Here is a 6,662-nt window from a genome sequence, read left to right as displayed (position 1 = left end):
ACAAAACAGGTAAGGCAGAATCTCTGGAGAACATGATTAGGCAACATTTTGTGTTGAGGCCCTTCAGGATTGGAAATAAGTTGGATATCTGTTCATTGTAGCTAATGTGGTAATATTTTTTCACTAATATTTATTTCTGTTTTTTGTGATATAAACAAGGATGGGTTTGAAAGTGCGATCCAATTGATGGCATATGAATTACCTTTCACAATGGGTAGTTAATGTAACAAAAGTTTTAGTTGTTTGGATAACTGAAGGCGCCTCTCAGTTTGTTCTTTTGCTGCTGAATAAAAATCGTTCTTGCTAAAATGTCTAGGTAATAGCACGGCAGGTTGAATGGCGCAGTCAGAAGAGCGAATGTTACCATCGTGTTAATGGAATACAAATTAACCCCTCAAAGTAAATATTTGCACTTATGTAGTCTCCTATTACATTCAAACCTTGTATACTGTCTCAGTGTAATGTACTATTCCTTCACTCTTGTAATTAAGTATGGTTGTGCCGATATATACTAAGGTTTTTACTGGAATGAATGCAAAAAGTGAATTTCACTGTACCTGGGTACATCTGACAATAAAGTACCATTGAACCTCCCAAATTAGTTTGCAAGGTCCTTGTTACCCACTGATTTGCTAGCGTGTAGGGGCAGAACGAAGCTTTGACATTGTTCATGCACTATTCAGACATTTGTCCTGCAAGAATAAGAAAATGTTTGGCAGGATGAGTTAAATAACGGACGGAAGCAAACAAGTCTCTGACTGACTCAAAGGGATGGAAGTGGGTAATTACTTACCCAGGAAAGTAGCAGACCAGGGGTCGGGAACTCATGACTCCATAACACGAGCGTTCTCGCTGAATGCCAGAGGTGGGATCTTGTTTGGTTGTCGCCACTTGGGAATTCTCTCAAGTTATTGAAAGCATGAAAATAAATTGCAGGAGTCCCAGAACAAGGATGACAAATCGATGTCACAAAGGAAATTGTTGGAGCCATCTCCACACGACTCATTGATGTACCACTCCGTGTAAGATGCACCATCCCACTCTGCAGAAACGGCGTTGTACTGTTTCAGACTGAAACTTTAAATGATTGCACTATATATATTTTTAAAATGGATCTCTCTTCTCCCTGCAATATATTGTAAAATAAGGTGATTGTAGTATTGCTTTGAGGGCGGCAAAGAAGCTGCATTATTGATTCTAATGCCAGCTCCTATAAGGGGTGTCGGCCTGTGCATCAGACTTGGTTACATGTAATGCAACCACGGGTACATCGCAGTTGATCTATAAAGGGGCTACATGGTGGTGCAGGCACCTTGCGTGTTACGCCAGGGTTACGTTCTTGAAAAGCAGCGCATAATTCACATTAAACATATACACACGACTACACTGCCAGGTGTACATTTGAGTGCATTTTCCAAAATTCAAAAACGCGTGTAAACCAGGCTTTGGTACTTCTATTAAATGAAATACATTAGTTGATATATTTTGACTTCAAAAAGAAGTTTGAATGTTTAAATCTAACCTCATCTTTCACTCCGGTCCAGTAACCTCATCTTTCACTCTGTACACAAGTGCCTGTTGTGGTTGGTGCAGGTCAGAGCTGCCGGCGTTAGATCTTTATTTATTTTATATTTGAGTAGGTTAAAGACAAATTTTATTGTGTTTCTTGGATGTTTGAGGTGATCTGTTTTTACTGGAGAGACATTTTTCACAGCAATTGGTGTTATATCTCTGTGGCAGTGTGAATAAATGTACGATTGTTCACTTTTTCTGGTCATTCAATTCAAAATAAAATGTTGGCAGCAAGACGATGACTAGTGTTTAGATTTAAAATACAAATACCCGTCTTTCACCACCGTGTCAGCGCACTCTATCAGGAACTGGTTCCCTTGTCTTTAATTAAATCTTGGCATATTGCCATTGTTCATTTTAGTGAATACTTGAAACAGGCTCGCAACAAACATAGCCATTTAGTAGCAGTAAAATATGCCGAGGCAGCTCTGCGTGCTGTCATGCAGCAGTCATGGTTTTATTTTTCACAATTATGTCTTTTCATGGACTCATGAAACATTTGACCATCGTTGGTGTTCTTCACATTGATTCTTTCATCTGATGACCTTTGAATCAGTTCCAACACATTGAGCCACGACTACCTGATCAAATTAATTTTGTTTATAATCACACAGGCCAGCGTGGCAGTCAGTCACAGTCATACAGCACGGAAACAGATCCTTCAGCCCAAATTGACCATGCTCGCTAAGATGCCCCATCAACACTTCGTTTAGTTCATTGTCACATCCTGTTTGTCCATGTTTGGCCCCTAACCCTCTAAACCCATCCTTTATTATTTTATTATTTAGTTTATAATTGTCATTTGTACCGAGGTACAGTGGTGCTTTTAAATGATACAAGACCAAGTGGTACCCGCTGGGTCCCGTCCCCTCAACGCGCGGTTGCGAGGAGAGGGAGCGGCCTGCGGCGTCACACACACTAACCACCCCCATTGATATTATATGAATATTATTCATTCACTCCTGTTACCCCATGCCCCACCCTATCCACTCATACATAGCCCCCAACTCGCAGGCACGGCTAGAGAGGGAGCGGGTTAGAGAGTAAGGGACAGAGGCACAGAGAAGAACAGAGAGGGACACAGCGGCACAGAGAGGGACACAGACAGGGACACAGAGGCACATAGAGGGACACGGAGGCACAGAGACGGACACGGAGGCACAGAGAGGGACACGGAGGCACAGGGCCTCCTTCCCATCGCACTGCCCCGCGCGGCGATAACGGCCGCCGCCGCCATAATGTTCTAGAACTTCAAGGAGCCCAGCGGAGCGCGCAGCACAATCTGAGTAGCAGTTTAAAAATGCTAAGTGACAAATTTAAAGAAGTAAAAGTTAAGCAGCCAAGAAGTACAGAAGACATAACAGGGGTTACTCGCAGCGCGAGCAGAGGCAGGCAGTCAGATCCATTGTGACGTCATCAGCGAGACAATCTCGTTTATTTTCTATTTGAGATTTGTGAACATTTTCATAAATAACTCGAGAAATAATGCGTGAAATTTTCAAATAAGGCGATTTATGATTTCACGGGATAAATATACCGGAATATATAAAAATTGTCCCATTAGTGCATCGTTTCTTCGAGTAGATATGATCGCACACAAACTAATAAATACACATGCAAACACACACATACATCCACATCCAAGATCAGAGTTTTATAGTTATACGGATAGCACCTGCCTCAACTACCTCCTGTGGCAGCTCATTCCATATACCCACCACCCTCTGAGGGGAAAAAGATGCCCTTCACATTATAGACTTATACAGCACAGTAACAGACCCTTCAGCCCAACTTGTCCATGCTGACCAAGGTGCCCCATCTACACTCGTCCCATCTGACCAGCGTATGCCACATATCCTTCTAAACATTTCCTATCCATGTACCTGTCGAATTGAATTGAATTAAATTGAATACATAGTATTAGCCAAGTATGTATACATACAAGGAATTTGCCTTGGTGCTCCAAATGTCTTTTAAATGTTTTTACAGTACCTACCTCAACTACCTCCCCTGGCAGCTAGTTCCTTATACTCTGCGTGAATCATGTTGTCATAAGCAGCCTCTGGGGATGAGGGGCAGCTGGTGTTTGCAAGTTGGGTTGTGCACCTCTCCTGTTTGTGCTCCTGATCTGGACCTGAGCTTCTTGATGCTTTCCCAGCTACTACTCTATTCTCAAGTCCTGAGCTGTAATCCCACAAGTCAGTGACATGACATTTAGGAGACTTTTAGATCTGGTCATGAATATGCAGGGATGGAATTGAGTTTATTATCACGTGTACTGAGGTACAGTGAAAAGGTTGTGTTGCGTGCTAACCAGTCAGAGGAAAGACTACTTGATTATAATCAAGCCATCCACATTGTGGGAATAATGTGAATACTGTTTAGTGCAAGATGAGGTTCATGAGGGAACTTGGAGAGAAACAAACTTTCCAATTGATAGTATTTGCATAGTTTTTGGAAGCCTGCAGAACAAAGGGAGTTACGGTGAAGAATCTCAGAGGGACCCTTCATTGAAGAGATTCATGGACAAGATGAGGGAGCTAATTTGGAGTCAATAATTGAAAGGGATCAGATGTAAGATTAGCAGTGGTAGCAGAGTTCATAATTAGAGCTGTACAGTACTAATATCTATATTTTAGCTAAATAGGGAATCATGCTGAAGGAAATGATATATTTAGCATTTTCTAATGACTGGAAAAACTGTTTTAGACCGACGAAATATTTAATGAACCCATGTTTCAATTTATTTTTCTTCTGATGGAATAAGACTAATGAGAAAGAACTCTGATATGAAAGACAGGGAAAAGCAAGATTCAAGTGGAGCCTTCAACACGGTACTTGGTAAAGATTATAAAGATCAGAGAGATACTGTGATGGGATTACTGACTGCACTTCATGTTTGAAGTGTTGACTGACGTCGCTTTGTGCTCAACAGTGGAACTCGGGGATGGGAGGTGAGAGTATGGAGAAGGGGAAAGGAGCAGGATTTAGGTTTATTATTGTCACCTGTATGAGGTACAGTAAAAAGCTTTGTTAAAGCTTAACCAAAAAGATACCATGCATAGTTACAATCAGTTCAAATCAGGAGCAAAGGGGAAGATACATAGTGCAGAATATAATTCTCAGCATTGTAGTCCATCAGTTCTCGAGCCAAAGTCCAATATTTACAATGGGGTCGAGGTGACGGGAGATAGTGGGAAAAATGTGTACATATGAGGTGATGGGAAGGGGCAGGGGAATGAAAGCAGGGGAGGGAAGGTGGAAATTGCAAAACAATAAATGCTAATTGTTCTGACTTTGGCTGCATTCAGACTCCACACAGAGAGCCTATTGTAGGTAAAGTGGAATGAATGAAAGTAGTAATGCAGAGAAAGGAAAATAGAATTGTGGCTATCAGCATGCCAAGATGGTACCCAAACCAGACGACTCTGCGTGCTGGTCCCAGAGGTGGATCTGTTCTCATTCATTACAATCGCCCCACTCTTTTAAATCTTTATTTATTTATCTTGCACTAAATGTTGTTCCTTTTATCCTGTATCTGTACTCTGTGGATGGCGTGATTGTAATCTTGTATAGTCTTTTCACTGATTGGATAGCACGCAACAAAAACGCTTTTCATTTTACCTCAGTACACGGGACGTAACTGAATTAATACTTAAGCTAGAATCAGAGTCGTACAGTGAAAACAGTCCCATCAGCCCAACTTGCCCACACCAAGCACCATGTCTCATCTACATTAGTCCTACCTGCTTGCTTTTCGCCCGTATCCCTCTAAACCTATCCTATCCATGTACCCGTCTGAATGTTTCATAAACGTTGTGATGGTACCTGCCTCAACCACCTCCTCTGGCAGCTCATTCCATACATCCACCACCCTTTGTGTGAAAAAGTTACTAAACTAAACAAAAAAACTAAATCTAAATAAAATAAATTAAACTAAGAATCTAAAACTAAACTAAATTAACTGTTGAAGGGATTCAGCGAGTGATTTTTCGTGAAAATTAAAGGTCATGATCGACGTAATAAACTAGCTCCTGTGCACACTGCAAGCTCTCAGTGTTCACTTTCTCCAGAAGTTTCCTGCAGCAACTTGCACATCACAGAGCTGCCCACACGCCCAATGTGGCCCAAGGCCCCAGCAGAGAGGTTAGGATGAGGAGTGGTGAGGTGCAGTGAGAGGGGATGAGTGTGGAGCTGGGACAATGCACAGCTGGGTGTGTCGGGCATGTTTGTGGCAGCAAACCATGACATGAACTCACATCCAGCTCAACATTGACAGAGCAGTTTAGTTTAGAAATACAGCGCAGAAACAAGACCATTGGCCCACCGAATCCATGCCGACCAACGATCACTGAAGCCATACCTGTATATCTTTGGAGTGTGGGAGGAAACCGGAGCACCCTGAGAAAACCCACATGGTCATGGTGTTCAGACAGCATACGTTATTAGGATTGAACCTGGGTCTCTGGCATTTAAAGGCAGGAACTCTACAGTTGCACCACCATGCCACAGTTGGCAGCTAATTGAGTCAAGGAAATAGACCCTTCAGCCCATCTCAGCCATGCTGACCTTTTAAGTTAGCCTCATTTGCCTGCAGTTAGCTCATAAGGAACTGATGCGCTACAAAGCTGAGAACTGTATTCCGCACTCTGTATCCCCCTCTGCTCTACCTATTGTACTTGAGTTTGAACTGAATGCATCAGTGTGGTATATTTGATCTATTTGGATAGCATGCAAAACAAAGCTTTTCACTGTACCTCAGTACACATGATATTAATAAACCTAAACCTGTTCAAATGTCTTTTAAAAATTGTCACAGTACCTGCTTCAACAACCTTCTCTGGCAGCTCAGTCCATATACCCTTCACTCTTGGCGCAAATCAATCGCCCCTCGGGTCTCTTTCACCTGAAACTGATGCCCTCTAGTTTTGGACTCTCTTTTGGGAAAGAGCAAATTCTGGATTTATTCAGTGAACTGAATTTAAATTCTTCAGCTGCCATGATGGGGATTTAAGTCCAAATATCCAGCCCTGCCCTTCAGTCCATGACTGAACCCCATATCTTCTGTGTAGGAACAGCAGATGCTGGTT

This window comes from Leucoraja erinacea, chromosome 19 (assembly GCF_028641065.1).
Source record: "Leucoraja erinacea ecotype New England chromosome 19, Leri_hhj_1, whole genome shotgun sequence".
In the NCBI taxonomy this organism is placed as follows: domain Eukaryota; kingdom Metazoa; phylum Chordata; class Chondrichthyes; order Rajiformes; family Rajidae; genus Leucoraja; species Leucoraja erinaceus.
Note: the sequence above shows the minus strand (reverse complement) of the source record.